This window comes from Erpetoichthys calabaricus, chromosome 1 (assembly GCF_900747795.2).
Source record: "Erpetoichthys calabaricus chromosome 1, fErpCal1.3, whole genome shotgun sequence".
NCBI lineage: Eukaryota > Metazoa > Chordata > Cladistia > Polypteriformes > Polypteridae > Erpetoichthys > Erpetoichthys calabaricus.
Window position 1 is genome coordinate 101938160 of NC_041394.2, and position 22131 is coordinate 101960290.

Consider the following 22131-nt stretch of genomic DNA (forward strand, 5'->3'; position numbering starts at 1 on the left):
ACTTCCAAATACACATTAACTGAAGTGGGAATCAAACCCAGGAGGTGTGAGACAGCAGTGCTAGCCACTGCACCACTAATTATTAATTTCATTCTGATTTCACTGTTTATTGCTGAAAGCTGAAATGACATGATATGTTTTAAACAGTAATTAACTTCAGAGCAGTACATTTGCAAATTTTTTAATGATCCTTGCTTTTTCTGGTCTTTATATTGGTCTCTTTAGTAGTCATCCACCTGAAAACAGGAAATAGTAACATGCCTTATTTGTCAGATGCATGGACATCTTCTGATAGTACAAAAAGTGATTTTCCTCTCACCTGGTCTATGCATCTCTTTTTTATTCTAGAGTAGCTTCTAGACGTATCTCTGGTATGCCTCCTACAGTAAATGGCAGGTTAAGACTACACTTTTAGGAAAGCCTAGCTGTGGACCTCTAGAGCTCCACTCCATTGAAGAGGCTGTCACTTAATATTATATGTCAGTGATAACATCTGGTTACACCATGGTTATGATTAGGATTAGATTGAGGGCAATCTTACTGAAGTCAAGTAAACCAAGTGACAAAAACCTACAATCCAATTGGCTGTCCAGTGGAGCTAATGAGTCACGCAGCTATGGAGGTCTGCAGTAGGACCCATCTACAACTTCTGGGCAGATCCCTACTATCTTGAGCAGCAGAATCCCACCTGTCTCCTGTGGAATATTTCTGCTGCCATCTACTGGCTGGAGAGTTTTCACTGGCCTCTAACCAGCTCTCTATGGTCCTGTTCAGTTTCTTGCAGGGTTAGACACGTGTAATATTTTTTGCAGTATCTGTGATCTATCAGAGGAACGTTACATCTCCAGCGTGGGTCTGACTCTTTTTTTTGTTATCTGTCAGGTTTACCCATTTTTTGTGCTATATAAGTGTCTTCCCCACCACTAGAGATCTAATATCTTGCAATCAGAGACAGGAACCCAGTGACATGAGATCAGTCGATGGCTTTTACAACAATATTCTCTGAAAATTGTAAAAAGTCTAGTAACACCTGTTTTTTGATCCAGCTGAATGCTCCTATTACATTTTATGGAAATACTTACCTTAAGGGGTACCATAAGAGAAAGTATTTTAAGATTTTTTTCTACTTTTAAATAAACTGTGTGGCATTAGACTTTAATGATCAAAGGCAAAATTGAGGTCAAGAAGAATAAACAGGGAGGGTCATCCAAGTTCAATACTAGCGGTAGTAATACAATATCAATAACAGACAAAAACAAGACAATGAATAAAATACATAGAATGCAGCCTATATGTGTAAAATAACATGCATTTTTTACTATGAGTAGCAGTTGTGTATTCTTATGACCTGTGGATAAAAACTGTCCCTGAATCTACTGGTGTGAATGCTAATGGTCCTATACCATTTGACAGAAAGGAGCAGATAGAAAGGTGACAGTGCAGAATGGCTAAGGAGTTTAATAATTCTGTTTGCCTTTCATAGGCTTTGTGTGATATACACACACTGAGCAAATTACTAACAACACCTGTAAATCTGTTTATCCATACAATTATCTAATCAGCCAAATTATGTGACAGCAGGGCAATGCATAAAATCATGTAAATACAAGTCTGGAGCGTCAGGTAATGTTCACATCAAACACTAGAATGGGGAGTAGATGTGATCTTAGTGGTTTTGACCATAGCATGGTAGTTTGGGCCAGACAGGCTTGTTTGAATATTTCTTAAACTGCTGATCTCATGGGATTTTTACACACAGCATGCTCTAGAGTTTGCTCAGAATGGAATGAAAAACAAAAACATCCAATGAATAGCAGTTCTGTGTATGGAAATGCCTTGTTGATGAACAAGGTTAGAGGAGACTGACAGAAAGACAGCAGTAACTCAGGTAACCACTATGTACAACTGTGGTGAGCAGAAAAGCATCAGAATGCCCAAAATGTCAAACCATCACACGGAGGGGCTACAACAGCAGAAGACCACATCGGGTCTTCTCCTGTCAACCAAGAACAAAAAGCTGAGAGTGCAGTAGGCACAGGCTTACCACAACTGGAACAGTTGAAGACTGGAAAAACATTGCTTGGTGTGATGAATCTTGATTTCTGATGAGGCACACAGATGGTCCAGTTAGAATGTGGCACCAACAATTTGAGTCCATACATCCAACCTGCTTTGTGTCAACAAACCAAACTGGTGATGGTAGTGTAATGATGTGAGAAATATTTTCTTGGTACATTTTGTGCTTGTTATTACCAATCAATCATCACTCGAATGCCACGGCTTATTTAAGTATTGTTGCTGACCATATGCCTCTTTTCATGGCCGCAATTTACCCATCTTCTTTTTTTTTTCTTTTTTTTAATTAATTTTATTGTAATCATTCCGTACATCCATCCATCCATTTTCCAACCCGCTGAATCCGAACACAGGGTCACGGGGTCTGCTGGAGCCAATCCCAGCCAAACACAGGGCACAAGGCAGGAACCAATCCCGGGCAGGGTGCCAACCCATCGCAGCATTCCATACATATAGATCAATTTTTACGAAAAATAGGATTGAAAGCAAATCAAACCCCAACCCCTGAGAAGGAGAGCATGGCCAAATGAGTAATACTTATGGCTTGTAAACATGCCTAAATTATTGAGTTTAATAGGGCAAGAAAAGATGAATGGAAAAGGAAAAGAAATGCGGAAATAATTATTTCTTCTTATTCTAAAATATTATTGATTAGATCCTGCCAGGTTTTGAAAAAATTCTGTACAGATCCCCTAACTGAGAATTTGATTTTTTCCAATTTCAAATAATATAAAACATCGGTTTCCCACTGACTTATTAGAGGAGAGTTAGGATTCTTCCAATTTAACAAAATCAGTCTGCGTGCCAAAAGTGTAGTGAATGCAATCACAGTTTGCTTGTCCTTCTCCACTTCAAATCCATCTGGAAGAACAGCGAACACAGCTGTTAATGGGTAAGGAGGGATTGTGACACCAAGGCTGTCTGAAAGGCACTTAAAAATTTTGGTCCAAAATGATGTTAATTTGGTGCATGTCCAAAACATGTGACCCAGTGAGGCAGGAGCTTGGTTGCAGCGTTTGCAGGTTGGATCTTGCCCTGGAAACATTTTGGACAGTTTTAAGCGAGACAGATGAGCTCGATATACTGTATAATTTTGAGTTGAATTAATTCTATGCTTTGCGCATATGGAGCTGGAGTGAATTCTCTGCATTGCTACCTTCCACTCCTTTTCTGATATATTAATTAAGAGATCTTTTTCCCATTGTCCTCTTGGATCTTTAAAAGGAAGGGACTCTAATAAAATTTTATATAATGCGGAAATGGTGTCTAAGTCCTCGAAGTTGAGCAGTATTTTTTCCAGCATGGTGGAGGGTATGAGATGAGGAAAATCGGGCAGGTTCTGTTTGACAAAGTTTCTAATTTGAAGATAGTGAAAGAAATGTGTAGCTGGAAGGTTAAATTTGGAATGTAATTGTTCAAAGGGTGCAAATATATTGTATATATAAAGATCTCTGAGCAATTTAATCCTAAGTCTTTTCCAGATATTAAAAACTGGATATGTTTGCGAGGGTTGAAAGAGGTGGTTCTCTTGCAGAAGTGCCACAGATAGAAGATTTTCCATCTTAAATTGCTTTCTAAATTTCTAAATGTACCCATCTTCTAATGTCTAGTACCTGCATGATAATGAATCATGTCCCTAAGCAAAAGTCATCTTAAAAGATTTCATGAACATGACAATGAGTCCAGTGTTCTTCAGTGGCCTTCCCAGTCACTGCATCTGAATCCAATAAAACACATTTGGGATGTGATGAAACAGGAGATTTGCAGTATAAATGAGCAAGTGACAAATCTGCAGAAACTGTACAATGCACTCATGTCAACATGAACCAGAATCTCAAAGGAATGTTTCCAGCTTCTTCTGTAATCCATGCCACCACACAGAGTTGAGGCTGTTTTGAGAGCAAAAGGATGCACTACCCAGTATTTGTATAGTACTGTATTCCTAATAATTTGGAAAAGTGAGTGTGTATGTTATGAACAGAACATTACAGCTGTGTTCCAGTAATATTTTGTGTTGCCTTTACCATTCTCTGTTATGCTTTGCAACCCTGAGATGAGTAGGTGCCATGCCAGGATTTTATACTGGCAGTATCTGCAGACTCTCCTGTGCTCATAAGCAACTTCAGAAAACAAAAGAACAATGTTGCATCTCTGATGTCAGATGTATTTTGTTACATTCTGTATTGTCAGTTTAGCTAAAAGTAAGAATAAGTGAATGTTTGTATGTCTTACTTGAACACCAATAATGTAATTGGAAACTCATATAAAGTGTTTGTTTGTAGTAAAGTATTGCAATGTGAGATCCATTATTTGCTTGATTGAAGCAAACACAGAGGATGACATTCAGGCTTTTTGCAGATGTCTGAAGAAGTAAAGTCAGTTGTGAGTCTCCATGACTATATCCAAGCTGCTTTGTGCTCACTTCAGGTCATTACTGATGGTCACTCCAAGATGGTTAAAGCCACTGACCCTCTCAACAACATCCCCTGCTACATAGATGGGAGTATAATGTGCCTCTGGCTCCTTTATGACCTGACCCCTATTTTTGCTGCCATTAAGAGAAACTGTTATCCTGGCACTACTGTGCCAGAAGGCAAATCTTCTCTGTGTAAACTAGCTATTCATTGTTGTTGATTAGGCCAATTAGCTATGAATAATTTGTAATTTAATGATGGAGTTGCAGCTATGTTTGATCACACAGTCATACAGTAGGTGAACAAGGAGTACAGCAAGGGGTCAGCACACTACCCTGTGGGGCAACTGTGTTAAGGATCAGTTTGAAGTATGTGATACTACTAATCCTCACATGATGGGCTCTGCCAGTTAGGAAATCCAACATTCAGTTGCAATAAATGCCAACTTAGTGATCAGCTTCTTAGGGTACAACAGTGTTAAACATTTAGTCATGAACAGTACACTAACATAGCAGTTTTTATTATTCAGATGTGCTAGGATGATTTCAAGTGGAGTCCTCTGTGGGGTGACTGTGACAATATTTGATGATCCAAATGTTTAATATTCCATTAGATGTATCCCTTTACTAGGGATTTAATCACAGAGACTTCTTAATACACGAGGGATCACATTCACAATCAGTTCTAAGTATACTGTCAGTGCTGGATATGGTCAATGGCAAAATAAGGGAGCATTGTGTGGTGATGTCGAAATCAACCCCAAGGCATAAACAGAAACGTATCATTGTAAACATTTGATGATTTGAAATAGAAACAAAATACATTCAGCACATATAGAAAAGAGTGAAGCTGGCAGTGGAGCCCCAGTAATTGCAAGCTTAAGAGCAGCAGGAACAAGATACAATAGTGGTACAATACTTGTGGAAAGTATGAGAAGAAGAAGTTGTGGAGTCGTTTAGTTCAGATGCAGTTGAGAAAGGGAGAGAAAGAGTTGAATTCTTTCTTAAAAAGCAATGTCCAAGCACTGAATAATAACACGTCAATGGATCTTTACATACCAATTTTCATACCCAAGCAGGATTTCAAACTTACAGTTGGGATATTCAATAAGATATTTTTGAAAAACTATTTAACAATTTGGCATATTCTCCCTGTGTCTGTGTGGGTGTTACTCCAGATACTCTGGTTTTCCTCCCACATCCTAAAAGAAGTGTAGGTTAGGTTTACTTGTGACTCTAAATTGTCCCCAGTGTGGGTGCTAGTGTGGGTGTGTGTGAAAGTCCACCCTTCGATGGACTGGCCCCCCCCATCTAGAGCTGGTTCTTGTCTTGCACCAAGTAGAGTAGAGATATTCTCCAAGCCCTTTTGATTCAAAGTTGGATTAGGCAGCTCTTCTGTACACAGCTCAGTAGCTAAGTATTCTCCATTTCTCAGCTTTAGTTGTCAGGTTTTCTCCTGCAGGTTCTCAGAAACACTTTGATAATTAGTACTTTTTGACATATTAGTTTAAAGGGAATTAATTAATGAGGGATATCAGGTGGGATCATCAAGCACTTTTGATGATATACTTGTTTGATTTATTGTATTATGGTATTTTTCCCTGCACATGGATACAGTAGCTTCCAAAGAAATGTATAAAATGCTTCCCAGGAAAAATCTGTATTCATAATTTGTGTTTATGAGTTAATGGATATTAATTAAGAAACTGTGGTATTAATCCAAGAAAGTGTAGAAAGGTGTATATAACTAAATAATGTATCTTTCATAGCTCTTCTTGGCTTCCTGATTGAGTTTTTAAATAGAAACAGTATGGTGGAAATATAATGATGTGAAGTTGAACTCAATCCAATCATTCAGGAATGCCAGACTGTGGGAAATGATGTCATCCTTTAACTTATGGGAAAAACCCTAAATTCAAAAAAGTTTGCCAGACAAGTATTTACTTTCATTAACCACTAGATGTCCATGTTTATCCATAGACACCACCTTTGACAGCTACTGCATGTTGCCCTGCAGTTCTTGCAATCCAAAAACTTCTATTTATTAATTTTTTAATAAGGAAGGTGTTATTTGCAGTTTAATTTCATCTTCAACCTTGTTAATTTGACTCCTATCCTAATTAAAGTTTTCTCTAAAATTCTAAAAATTCCCAATATGGTTATTTTCTGTAAGAATTTAGCAAATATGACTAAGCTTTTTATTCTTGTTGCTCTTTTCTGCATTTTTAGGCATCTTGGGATATTTAAGACATTTTTTTACTTAATATGACAGCTTGAAATGTAGCTACCCCTGTTCAGTCTATTTGTATAATGTGGTGATCATCGTAAATCCATATGCTCCTATGTCTGCTCAGTATGTAACAAATCAGTAGTCTTTGCTCTGAGAAACATGAGCTCAAATAGCCTAATTAGTCAAGGATTTCTGTTCGATGAGAGGCTAGACAGAGATGATAACCACTGGCCACTGTGACTCTTCTGGAAAGATGCCTGACACATCACTGGGGAAGATGCATTTGTCTCTTATCGCCCAGCAGTATTGATCACATTTTCTTCCATTCAAGTCTAGTGTATTAGGGTAATATTAGAATTAATAAATTCTGTGAATCATTACTTGTGCAAAAAGGAGACTTTCCAAGTACAGCAATTCAAAGAAGAGCTGAAATCTGACAGCTGAGCTGTTATTTATCTTCTTCCACTCACTCCCTTTAAGTGTCTTTCAGCTCTTTGACTGCTTGAAACATTTCATGGGTGTCAAAAATGAATCAGTGTCTTCCTTGAGATTATTTGCTTTTAGAGCAGCTTTTGTCAGCATTTCCCTTTGGAAATTTCTTGTGACATTTGCTTAAAAGATTTTCTGTGTCACTGGTAGCTTTCTTTGTCTTCATTGAATGTCCTACCTTAGAAATTGATAGAACCTTTCTTTTTCTGCATTAACAAAAGTCCTCTTTCCTCCTGACTTGTTTTGTTTTTAATTTGTGCAGCTATAATGATCATTTTTATATTGTTCAAGTGATCCATCTTTGTCTTTCTCTTCTTTTTAAAGGTGATAAATGCATTGAAATGCAAGAAGAGCTGACAGGTTGGCTCTGAGCTTGCAGCAGTAAAACTGACTTCTGTCTACACTTGTTATGTTCTTGTAATAACTAATACTTTTTTAACTTTTGTATTTATTATTTGATTAGGAACTAATTAATTGCTATTGTAACCCTTTTGTTTGTGTTTTTTCTTTAACTGAAATATGTCCATGACATCATCAACCTTTTCTGCCTTTGCCAGAGACAAATTCATTATTGCCAGGCATGCGTGCAGATGCATTGCACAGGTTATGTCACGTTTATCTTGGCCCCATGTCAGTATGGATGTCGGATTGGGTCCTGTGATGATGACCTGATTTCTGGCTTGAACCAAATGCTGTCAAGATTGATGCCAACTATAATCCTGAACCAATGGCTGTGTAAATTTAAATATCCATATATTAGTTTTGGAAATATTTCACTAAGGTTTAATTTTAAGATTGACAACAGAGGAAAATTCTTGTGTTTTGATTTTTATTTTCTACATTCAGTGGATCATTGTGGATTAGTACCAGTTGCAAGTATCATGAGGGCTATTTGACATTTAATCTTTAAATTCTGATGATTTGGAGTGGCACAGTGACGCAGTGGTAGCGTCCTGGGTGCTCCATGTGTGGAGTTTGCATGTTCTCCCTGTGTCTTTGTAGGTTTCCTCTGGGTGCTCCAGTTACCTCCCACTGTCAAAATACATTCAGGTTAGATACACTGGCAATGCTATATTGGCCTTAGTGTGTGTGTATTCACCCTTGATCCTGTCGTGCACCCTATGCTAGCTGGGATAGTCTCTGCACCCTCATGATCCTGATCTTGATTAAGCAAGTTAAAAAATGACATGACATTTTAATGATAGGCAGTTTTCTGTTCTAAGGCTAACCAGGAAGAAAAGGTCAAAACGCCAAATGCGTTAAAAGAATAAAATGAAATTCAAAAGATAGATGGGTAGAGGGATTAGTGAGAATACAAATTATTAGCCAAGTGAACACAAATGTATCCTGCCCATTGGGCCTCATTAGACTCTGGATCAATCCCAAACTGACCTGGTCAGCTGGCTTACTTACTTGACCAAGGAAATGAGAAGCTGTTAATGCCCAGTCCAACATTACTTCAGGGACATGCTAATATTTCTGATGTAACATCCAGCCATTATGTTTATTATGTAACATAACAAAACATTTCTTGCAGGTTTGTATGCTCTTTACAGTTTGCAACAGAGCTCCACCATCTGTCCCAAATGCATTCATTTTGTCATCAACCACCTGTGTGTTGTATTTAAGCTTACATACTGCCAGTGCTCTGTAACATTCTTTTCATTCTGGTACCCTTGGAAACCCTCTGCAACTACAGTATAAGCTCTCCAAACCCTTGGGAGCCTGCCTCTACCCACACAGGCACTCAGAAAGCTTTTCTTGTCACCATTGTGGGCCTCACTTCATACAGTATATAGTCAGCTAATCAGGCACCACACTACCTGGTGTCATATCCATAAACTTACTGCTCCTGGCAATGTCTCGTCAGCTTTCAATCTGTCATATGATATAGAGTCTATCCCAAAAAAGGATAAGAAATTCTGCCGAAAAATGAAGACTATTAAATCAACCAGGCTAAAATGTTCTTATATTTTAAATACATCCATCTATTATCAAACCTGCATATCTATTTCATGGTTTTGGGGGTCTGTCCATGCAGCACTATGCTCAAGGGAGGAATAGAACGTTGATGGGGCACCAGATCATAGTGGAGCACACTTATGCATACATACACCCACCCACTCACATGGGGCCAATTTAGAGTAGCCAATTAATTTAACACACATCTTTGGGATGAAAACTGGCCTATCTATACAAAAATGTAAACTTACATGAGGAAAATACATAAATTACACACAGAATATGTCTGGGATAAGATTTTAATCATTACAGGTTTAATTACCATATATACTCATGTTTAAGTTCTCCCGCAGATAAGTCGGGGCTTGATTTTTACCATATAATTTCTGGTATTTTATAATGTCAGTCGTATAAGTCGAATACAGAAAACTCACGCTATTGGTCCAAGAGATTATGATATGCTAACACCCGCCTGAGAGAGTAACCAAGGAGCCACTGACTTTTTTTTCTATGTATTGTGCCTACGTGACCACACAGTAATACCTGAACTATCCTGAAGCTGCGTTTGCACTGCTGCTCTACCAGCCAATGAAGATCTGTGTCTTTGTATCTCACACCCTCATACACCTTCATCGTAAGAGCATCCCTTATCTACGATGGATCGTTCGATCAGAAGAAAATATGAAGCTGGTTATAAATTAAAAGTCGTTGAAGTGGTGAAAGAAATGCTGCTGCAATGAAATTCAATGTGTCTGAGAAACTGGTGCGAGATTGGAGGAAGAAAAGAGATATATAAAAAATAAATGTGTCACATTTTTGAATGGGCGTATAAGTCAGGGTTTGATTTTATGATCGATTTTTTGGGTTTCAAGACCCGACTTATTCACATGTATATATGGTAATTTATTTTTGTATTGAAGTCTTCACTGAGTGTTGGCCCAAAGCACTGTAACAAGGTCACAGGTAATATACAGTTACACACTTTACAAATTGCTAATCACATAATTCAGATACATAAAAATGCAGATTAGTTGAACACTCAGTAAAACAAACCAATATCAAATTGAATGACATGAAGGATCCTAAAAACAGGATGGATCCACAGCACAACATTGAATTGTGGGGTAGAAAAAGGTGTAAGGAGCCAGTATGTGAGTGGGTTTCCACAATCACCTGGCACATGTAATGAGATAATTGCTGTTACAATAGTATAGGCCATATAATAAACTGCTGGTTCAGCCAGTTACCTTACAAACAAGCCAGCTATTCCATATGGCAGCATTTTCAGCAAATCGTCTGTCAATGCTACTTTGCTTCGAAATAAATGAATTATGGACTTACCTAGGCGACTTGAGCCACAACGTGTTAGTCTCATCACAGACAACTTGCATGTTAATGGAAAGTTGTTGCTCACGGTTAACTAAAGCAGTATCATTCTCACTAGATGTCCTTATTGCTATGAGTATTCTCAGTCGCCCCGGTTATGTTAAGAAAAAAAATTGGATCTTGGGAGCCTAAATGTGCTCATAAATCAGCAAAAAATATGATGCTCTCTAAAAGCTCATTCCTTTTGCATAGTTTTCAAGCAGTGCCAAACAAGCCATATTGTGTCAAACCATTAGGTTATGAATATGAGTATAGAGCATGATATTTATAGCTTTCTGTACATAGGGAGTGAGTTACACTTATATTTTGGATTCTAATCCTGAGAAGTCACAACAGGTAGGCTATATGAAATAACAGAAATAACAAAAAAGGTCTTCAGTGTAAATACACATCATTAAAACACAGTCTCCACAACATATTCATCACTTTTGAGTTTTAGTATGTTTGTCATGTCAATGCACATTATGATATCGGGTCTGTGATGTTAACAATTCATATCACCAAGGCGATATCGCAATGTGTTTGAGTTGTCATTTAGCTGGTTTGGCTTCATTTTCCAGTTTCTCTGAAATTGTGTGTATGGATGGGTCAGAGTTGCCATAGCTATACCTAAGTTCTTCTGTCAAGTTTTCTTTTGTAAATCCCAGCATCTGTGCAGAAAGCTGCATATGCACATTTCAAATCTCTTTTTGTATGTGTAGAAGTTTTAAAAATCTGACCCCTGGGCATTCTGTAGTATGTACTACCAACTGCTGTTAAGCTGTGTTTTAAGCTGTTGTCCTGTGAGGCACCTATCACGCAAACTGTTGACTCTCAGAAATGTGTCTTCTGATCCTGTTATGGCTGTGTGTCTCTCAGACCTGTTTCTGTCAGAGTTTCCTCCACTTTCCAAGTTATTGCAGATGGTATAGGAAACTGTACACACTGACACTTCGGCTTTCTTTGCAATTTCTTTATAAAAGACCAACACTTTTAATGGTTTGTCTGTCTTCCCTTGTTAATTGATTTTTTCTCACCATTCTGATAGCAATATGCTACTCTCTGCAGTTTGGTATTGTCCACGTAATGCTTCAGAAGGTGTAGCAACACAGTTTGTTGCAACACTACTTTTATCCCAACAGAGGATGTATAAGTAATCAACAAAAGGTGGGACATCTGTGAGAATAGCTTGTATCACGTTACAAGGCTTAATTAATTTCCATTGCTGTAGAAAAGCTGTAAGTTGTTAACTTACTACTTAATCAAGAGACATCCTCCTTACAAGTGGGAAGCTTAGTAATGGATAGTTGCTAACCGTATGTTGCTCAGTCTGGCCCATGAACCTGTTTAATCCAATTACAGGATGTACACTCTTAAAAATAAAAGTGTCAAATTGGTTCTACAAATATATGTCATAGGGGAGACATTTTTGGTTCCCAAAAGACCCAACTCCAAGAAGGTTCCAGGAAGGACCTTTATTTATTTAGATCTGTAACAGGCACCACACAGTAAATAACCTGAAACAGCTGGTAACAGATTTGTGAAATACCAATAAGTCATGATAATAAAATGGACTCTTGCTGCATATAATAACACACACATTAGGAATTTTTTCAAAACACAAAGATCTAACTTCATATGCAAATAACCCTTTCCAGAATAAAGGAGCAATTGTTTTAATGAATAACAATAAAACCCAGTAAAGAACCTTAAAATACCATTAAAGAACCATTATCTTAAGGGTGTAGGATGGGCCCAAAGCTATCTTAATAGTATGGAATGAAGCAGCCTTGGGTGGGGCACCACACACACACACACACACACACACACACACACACAATCACACACTGAGTTGACATGGAGTTAGAGGAAACTCTATGAACACCATTATAAAACATGCAAAGTTCTTGTAGATGGTGGTGGTTGGGAATTGAACCCAGTGTTCTGAGACTGTGAGTCAACAGAGCTATTCACTGTGCCACTATGATATTCCTGGCTCGTAACCAAACTTATGGTAATTACAATCTTATGCCCAGTTTGTACAACGGGCTGTAGCCATAATAAAGAGCCCCTTTATCAAGTGATTAATGTCTTTTTAAACTCATTACTGGTCAGCAGGATACCTTTGATCCCAAGGCATTCCCTTTTTGTTTTACTGGTTTCTGCAGTCACATCATTTTTATATATCAGATAGGCTGCAACTCAAATAGAGTAACTATCCTAAGATTGTCCAAGCCAATAAGCAATACCTGCCATTTTTGAAATTTACTGTATTTAAGCAGTGTTACTTAGTTTTTTTTTAAAATGTTTTAATGCATACTTTAAACAAAGACCAGTTCATTTTCCTCATTAATTTGGGGTGCCAAATAAACGCATTCTCATTTGAGGCAAGAAGGCATCAATTGGCAGGCAATGCCGACACAGAATTAAGAGAGAGGTGTAGAGAACACAGGAAATAAAACCAATTTACTATTTTCTTAAGTGCAACTCTCAGGATGTTGTTGCCTGAATTCATTAAGTCTAGTCACGGGTTTAATTACAAGCCTGTCAGGCACTAGATAAATGAGATCGGCCATGTGAAACTTTAGAGGAATGACAGGGGGCTGCACACTAAATGTTTTCTTTCTTTAAATTTGTTGGAGGATGTGGTGTACTTGGGGGAGGGGTGGGGGTGGTGATTGGGAAAGTTCTAAGAGACTGGTTTTAGTTCTATTTTTTTTTTTTTTGTTCAGCTCTGAACTTTAATTAGGCAACTGTCTGAAAACTACACTTCATTTGGCAGCCTGTCAGCACAGATGAAACAAAAGACAAACATATCTGTCAGTCATAAAATGGCCTATTTTATAAAATGAATCCCTTGTGTCTCTTTTGTTTAACATAACCTGCTTCATTAAGATGTTTAAGAGTCAATAGAGGCAAATTGTGTATTGTAAGAACAGAAATAATCCACGTAACAAATTTATGCCAATTGAGGTTCATAATAGTTACCTGAGTGTGTGTCTCAATACTAGACCTAACAATTTGTATTCAGGTTTCTTCATTTAGATTGAATGACTCTGAAATGACTACTTCAGTTCCCTATTGAACAAGCATGAAATCATGACACAACAAAGGCTGTCAAAATAATGAAAAACAAGGTCTTGCAAGGGATTCACTGATGCAAAGTTGTCACAAGGATGATATGGGGTACGGTAAGGGATCCCTTGCAAATGGAAAATTCTCCTTCATATTAATGTGAAGTGAGGGCCACCAGGAGACACTAAAGTCTGCAACCTCAGCCAGTAAATAATGACCCTGTTGAATAGCTCACTTGGGGAAAAAATGTATTATCTTTATGTGTTCTTTTTATGTTTGTAATTATCTTTACTCTACCTGAGATGTGTATGTTTCAAGAAATAACAAAAATAAGTTGTGATTGCTTTATTCAGGAAATGCCAGAAAACACCAAGATACAAGAAGTATAAATATACCTGCTTTGATTGATATTCAGTTTGATTTAATATACTGTTAGAAGTGCAGAAAATATTGGTTTGTTTCACTAAGCACGAAAAAGATACCTTAGTGTGCTATGCGCATAGTGTAACACATTGAGCCCCTGCTGCTTTTGGACTTTTAAATGATCTCACAGGCATGTCTCTGAGGTTTTACAGAAGAATTCTTCGAGACAGATGGCTCTCTGCACTACTGTATTACCGTCACATCATCTTGGGCAGTTGGTGCATGAACTTGATGTCCGTGCTGACCAGCTGCCAACTCTACCACACAGAGTTATAAATGACAGATTCCTGGCATTTATTTTTCTCATATAGAGCTCATGAAAATATGCTTGGCCTCCCACAAAAGTGTGCAGTGACCTAGAGCAGTAATCTAGGGTGGTGAGACTATATAGGTTATGGTAAATACATTTAAATTATCTGCCCTTACATATGTGCTGAGGTTTTTAAAGTTGTAGTTCTAGTAGTACTAGTAGTAGTTCAGATAATGTATTGCTATTATCTGGTTAGGGGCACTCTTAAATTGACCCCTTACCTAGAACCATGGGTAATGAAAAAGGATGATTTACTTAACAAGTTTTAATGTATGTTGTACAGGTATTACACATGGACTGACAAAAATAACACAATCCAATAAATGAATAGAAAGTTAGAGCCTCTCTGGAGTTAACTAAATTAATAAGGGCCTTGTCTTACTCCATTTCACTGATGCCTTTATCCAAGGTGACTTACACCATTTGAGATATAATTAGTTACATTTCTTTTGCATTTCTATTTGGAGCAGAGACAGGTGAAGTGACTTACTCATGGTCGCACCGTGTCAGTAGAGGGATTTGAACTCATGATCCTCAGCATTTGAAGTCCAAAGCCTTAACCACTACATAACCTAAATGCAACTTTATTTGTTGATTGGTCTACTTTCGTGCTCAATAACTCCTCTTTACCTCTTCCTTCCTTCCAGGTAAGCCCATTTCAACACTCCACATCCAACTCTGCACTCTTTTGCTGAAGTGGCCCTTTTAAGTCTGATCACATAAGCACTTCTGGTTCCCTCAGAGTCAATTCCAGGCTGGGCCTAGTCCAGTAAAAAATCTGGGGTTGGCTTACGAAGACTGTCCCTTATGGGCCACAGTCATCCCTGCAATGTTAGTATAAAGGACCTATAAATCCAGCATGGTCTTGACTACCATAAGTAGTAGAGGACTAGATACAAGACTGTGCATCATTCTACTGCCACCTATCAGCTTGGGGAACTTGAAAGACATTTAGGTTTGTCCTCCAATATCCACTAACAAATTATCCCCAGAATCATTATAATCGGGAACCCTTTCATTATTTATCAGGTTGACATCACTGTCAGTAACAATTAAAATTGTTGTCCCATCAAGGATGCTACCTGAAACATAACATTGTCCCTGGCCATAGCAACTTCTACAGTAATATACAGTTCTCATCATGTATTCACTTCTAAAATATGGCAAGGATATACACATCCATCCATCTATCTATTTACTAAAGCAGTGAAATCTAATTATAAGTTTATAAGGACCTTATGGCTAATCCTGTAACATCAGGTACAAGACAAGAACTAACCCTGGATGAGATACCTGAACATTGTAGGACACATTCACACAAAACAACATTTATTTATGTAACAAATTTTCATACAATAATGTAGCTCAAACTGCTTTACAAGACAACAAAGAAAAATTGCATGAAAAGAAAAAGAAAAAAGATTAGACAATAATATTAAAGAATATGACACAAAAAAGGTAAGGTCAGAAGGCCAGGGGACAAAAAAACAAAACAAAACATAAACTTCAGTTAGGCTACAGAAAAAACAAAGTCTCCAGGGGTTCCAAAGCCAAAATGACGGCCCAGCCCAAACTGGGCATTCTGCCTAACATAAATATTCTTAAACCAGTCCTCTTTGTTTTCATGCTTCATATGATAGTACTTGATGACATTGGTCTTGTGGTTTTGTGGACAGATGGGGTACCTGACTTCATTCCATCAGTGCAGGGTGTTGCATGGTGTCTTGATCAGTTGGTGGTGGTGCAGATCACTATCACAGAAGAACCAGCAAAGATAGCAGAAAATAGTAGAGATTAGTACAGACACAGAACCCTGAAGAATATGACAATTCTGTACCTATACAGGTACAGTCTATTAGGAATACAACTAAAATGTAGCTATGAAAAAGCCACGATTAAATAATGAGTTTTAAGCAGTTTTTTTTTTTTAATGTTAATGTAGCTATGGAAAAGCCACGATTAAATAATGAGTTTTAAGCAGTTTTTTTTTTTAATGTTCCACAGTATTAGCCTGGCAAATTTCTGTTGGTAAAGTATTCTAAATTTTAGTTGCATAACAGCAACAGGCTGCATCAGCATTTCTTTTAAGTTTGGCTCTTGGAATTATAAGTAAACCTCTATTCGAAGATCTAAAGTTATGTCTTGGAGAGCAGGGAGGCAGACATTCCGAAATATAAGGTGGATCAAGATTGTTTAAGGCTTTTTAAACCATTATTAGTATTTTAAAGTCAATTCTGAATGACACAGGTAACCAAAGTAACCACTGTGGCACACGGCTGGGGGTGGTACCCAGCCGGGACACCCAGGAGGACCGGAGGAGGGTTTCGCCTCCTCCAGACCATGAGGGGGCGACCGCCCTGGTTGCTTTGGGGGCCACGGGTACAGAGCTTTGAAGCTCAACCCTGTAGGGGCCCATGGTCACCGCCAGGAGGTGCTTGGATGCCTTGGCAGCCCTGGATCTCAGCACTTCCGCCACACCCAGAAGTGCTGGGGGGGAGCGAAGCAGGGACAGCCGGCACTTCCGCCACACTGGGGAGTGCCGGTGGAAGATTGCCAGGAAGCACCTGGAGCACATCCGGGTGGCTATAAAAGGGGCCGCCTCCCTTCATTCAGGGCTGGAGTCGGGTGGAAGTGGACAAGAGTCTTGGAACAGAGGAGTGGAGGCGGCGAAGAGAGGCACTGAGGAAAGAGGCCTGGACTTTGGGGTGATTGGTGCTGCGGCACTGGGTCGTGTGCTTCATAACATTTGTAAATATTGCAAATAAACGTGTGTTGGGTGACAAAATGATGTCCGCCTGTCTGTGTCTGGGCTGCTTCCCACACCACCGTAAAACTGGTGAGACGTGCTCAATTTTTCTTTTTCTAATTAAGATTCTGGCTGCTGCATTCTGCACTAATTGATGTATTTCTTAGGTAGTCCTGTTAGGTGTGTATTACAGCTAAAAACAAAAGTGTAAATTAATTTTTCAGCATCTTGTAAAGTTATAAGAGGCCTAACTTTTGCTATATTCCTTAAGTGAAAAAAATGCAGTCTTAGTAGTCTGGTTAATATGTGATTTAAAGTTTAGGTCAGAGTCAATAATTACCCCTATATTCTTTACCTCTGCCTTGTCTTTTAAACCTAAGGGATCAAGTTTATTTCTAATACCCTCGCTATATTCGTCTTTGCTAATCACTAAGATTTCTGTTTTCTCCTTGTTTGAAAAAATTACTACTCATCCAATCGGAAATGCTGCTAAGACACTGGATTAGAAAGCCAAAAGTGTCAGAGTCATCAGGCACTATAGATAAATAAAGTTGTGTGTCACCTGCATAGCTGTCGTAACTCACCTTGTGCTTTGAGATAATCTGGCCTAATGCAAGCATGCAGATTCAAAAGAGCTGGGTCCTGAATAGATTGTTGTGGTACACCATATACCATATCATGGGTCTCTGAAATGCAGTCACCACAACTAACAAAAAAATGCTCTACTTGTTAAGTAAGACTGAAACCAATTTAAGACCTTGCCGGAGAGGTCCACCCACTGCCAAAGGTGATTTATAAGAAAACTATTGTTTATGGTGTCAAATGCTGCACTCAGGTCTAAGAGAACAAGAACAGATAAATGGCCTCTGTGCTGTCTCTAACACTCAGCCATTTTGAATTTGCCAATCAACCCATCTTTCATGTCTTTACGTACTGTATATAGAAATTAGTTAGATAAAACAAAAACATGAATTGCCTGATGAGCTAATATAATCAAACTTTATTTAAATTCTTGCCTTAATTGAACAATTTGTATTGTCTTTCCCCATTTAGTGTGCCAATCTATATGTATATTCTACAAATAGTAATATATTAATGTTTCCTAAATCTACTTAATTAAGTGCAGTGCAAAGCATTTGTGGATGGATATCCCCTCTGTGGATAATGTACTGTTTTATTTTCATCACACTGCATGTCTATACAAACAACATCAGTCCTATTCTGCACTAACTTCTAAAATTCCCATGTATGTTGTTCCATGTTTGGGATTTTAATGTAATTAAAAATGTTGATCAAAGAAACACTGCTCACTGTGAGGACCAAAGATTGGTATAGTAGCTTATACTGTACATTATGGCTATCACATGTAGAACAATGAGTTGTAAAGGGGTGTCTACCAGGCCACAAATTACTACAGTCAAGAACACTGTGCCAAATGAGACCTCCAGGAAAGAGAGAGAGGGGATCATAGTGATAAACTGAGAAATGCTTTTACAGTATATGCCAATGTGGAAAGCAGGTGCATCTAGCAGCAGTAGACACTGACAGTTGTGTCAAGTCCTACAGAACTGCATCCCGGACACCCATACAAGGAAGACAAATTCAGAGCTGGAAAGGATGTGTGATTTATTTTTCCTCTAGTATGCAGAAGGAAATAGAAACCATGTGCCTGCTCTTCTTCTTCTTAGAGAAAATGATAGAGAGATAGGAAGGGACCATAGAAATATAAAAGAGGCTGCAAGCCTTCATCTCTAACAGGTAGCAACACAAGTACATTAGCTGGGAAAGCTGGAGCCAAGTAAAAGATTAAAGGGCAAAGTAAAGGAATATTTGCAGTGGGTTGGCTCTTTTCCAGCTAACCGTTAGGTGGCAGCACACTCTGACTGATTTGAATGAGAGAGAAAAAGTTGCTCTTCCCAAGGAGAGGGAAGTTGAGCAGATACCTAAAAAGACCTTACTCTTTAAGTGCTACGGAAGACTGAGGGGTGCTGGCATATAAGAAGTCACTACACGGAGCTCGAGCTTGGTGTGCCCCAGCTAAAAGAGAACCATGTCTAACCTTGAAAAATAATTTCACGTCTTAGCCTGAAGTGACCCAAAGAGAGGAGTTTAAGGCAACCTTCTGTTTTTTTGCTATTTTTCCTGCTTCCTTTACTTTACTTTTTGTTACACCTGAGATTGAAATAGGTAACACAATTGTATGGAGGCGACCAGTAGAAGAAACTCCATTAAACTCACCAAGATTCAGTCACATTAGGCTCATTCTGTCTTTCCTCAAGTTGGAAACTAAATTGTAGTCCTTAAAGCAAGCCCTAAACAATATGCAAAGGTCACACTAACTCAATGTTTTTGTTATAATCCACAAACTCATGTGACCTAGAAGTGTAATAGCGCCAATCTTTTATCCTGTTGGGCTGGTGACGTCACTGTCTGCGCACCTCTGGCTGGTTCTCCATAGCAACATTCTACAAAAACTGGTATTGATTAAGACAGAAAATATTTCTAACCTTCTCAAAATGATTTCCAACCTAAAAGTATGCCATAAATGGATTTGATGGTCCAAGAGATCTATATTTACATGTAGATTTCAGAAATAAAGGCTAAAAAACAAGGAAAAATAAAAACAACACCCATTCATTTATTCAGGTTCAGCACTGCTGATCTTCATAACTGGATGTTTAAATCAGTTTGGTTAAGTCTAATAATGATGATTTTGCCCTTTGTCCTAAGTCTTTCCCAGCTGGTTCTGAGTTTAAGTAATGATAGGTTTATTACTAAGAATATGGATAATGCACAAAGTAACCCGGAATAGTGTTTAATTGTATTGCTCAAGCGTTCATTTCTGTTTGCGGGAACCCACTGATTTTCTTAAACTGTTTGTTTGCTGTGGTGCTTTGTCCTTGGAGAATTTAAATGGTTAATCTTTCTATATTCTCATTGCCCTGCCATGAGATTTTGTTCATTCTTCTCTTTCATTTCTCTACTCTAGTTTTGGTAAGGTTTCCATCCAAGGAGTTTTTGCGAAAAAATATTTAGCGCTTCAAATTTTTTTACCGATATAGCTGATGGAAATGCTAATTATCGATAAAATGTTGTACATGTCGACATAATATTTTTCCGTTTAACTTTAGCGCATAAATTCCATATCGATACTTCAGATGTCGCAAAAACTACATTGGAAACACTTTTTGTCGGAAAAAAGGGCTTTAGCGCAAATAAATGTGTCACATTTTCATCACGTGCAATCAAAACGAGAATGGCGAAGCGGTTCTCATGGTCTGATGAAGAGAGTTTTTTTTTTATTAAACGTCGTTATTTTGTAGTAATTCAAATTTCAGTTTTAATTAAAAACCTTAAGAGAAGCAGGTTAATTCAGTTGTTATCGCACTGAGAAGGGATGTTGAAAGGTAGGCTCACCTGTACAGATCCGATGCTGCAAACACAGCTGCATCATGGGCACTTCCAGGAGTGCCAGCGCAAATGTCTCGTATCATGCACCTGTCATCAACAAGGACCTGGAGAACAATAGATGGCCACCCTTTGCGATTAATGTAATCGCGGTAGCCTTCCGTCGGGGGAAGAATAGGCACATGCGTGCCATCCAGCGTACCGTAAATCTGTGGCACAAGATGCACCAAGGAATTGCGGTATGCAATTTCATTGGCCTCCGCTACAGTCGGAAGTCTGATATAATGCCGCATTAATTTTTCTTTAATAGCGGTGCACACAGCATATACACATCGATGGACGGTAGTTTTACTAACCCCGAAAGTTTCTCCAACTACTCTATACTCGGCGCAGGTTGCCAGCTTGTAAAGGGCGATGGCAATCCACTTTTGGGTTGGAACCGGTAGTCGGTGGCAACCTGTGATGGGCGCAACATCAGGACTGATGAATCCACACAACATCTCAAACGTCGGCCGTGTCATTATAAAATGTTGCAGCCAGAGATTTTCTGTGAAGTGTCTCTCCACCACCTCCTCCCAAAAGGTCTTATTCCGTCGCACTGGGGTACTTTCTTCGAGCTCTAGGGCTATCAGACAAGCAACTGCTTCATTCTGCTGTCGTCTTCGGATATTATGTACAATTCCAATTATTTGTGAAACTGAAATAACAGTAAGCTTGCAAATTTCAAAAAACTGTCTGAATAATCTCTCCATTTCTGTGTTTCTTTGTTTAGTGGAGGGGGTGTAACGTGTAAAACAAAAGGTAGATAATTTGCGACATACACAAAATTATGTATGGAAACGGCTCAAGGGCAGATTTTTTTCGCGATACAACAAAAGTTATGCAACAGTTCGTTTTGGGGGGGGGGGGGGATGACGTCATTATGCACACCATTTTATCTATAAAAAGCCAGTTTGATGGAAACAGGCTGGAGACAGCAAATTTCGCACATTTTTTTTAACGTATATTCTGTTTGTCGATAACAAAACGTCGCAAAAAACTGGATGGAAACTTAGCTACCCATAAATTTAAATCATTTGTCTTTGGAATTTCCTTTTCTAGTTTAATTTTTGAAAGTTTTGAGAATCTTTTCAAGATTTTTTGGATTATTTATTTCAGGTTTATTTTGTTCTCTCTGTGTCCATTCTCCTTTAGTTATCCTTTAACTATTTAAGGATGTTTAACTAGTACGAGGGACTTTTTCTAACTCTATTCATTAAGAATTTCAAAAAAATTACATCACTTTTCTAGTACTAGGGTGTTATACCGTGTTAGCCATTATGAATGTAGAGAAAAGCCAAGCAAAATGACACCTTTTATTGGCTAACTAAAAAGATTACAATATGCAAGCTTTCGAGGCAACTCAGGCCCCTTCTTCAGGCAAGATAACATCTTGCCTGAAGAAGGGGCCTGAGTTGCCTCGAAAGCTTGCATATTGTAATCTTTTTAGTTAGCCAGTAAAAGGCATCACTTTTCTACATAGTCACCTTCATTTGCAATACAATTTTCCCAGCGTCATACCAACTTTTTAATGCCCAATTACAACTGCTCCCGCCTTCACCATTTCCAACGAAAATATAATAGTGTGGAAACTT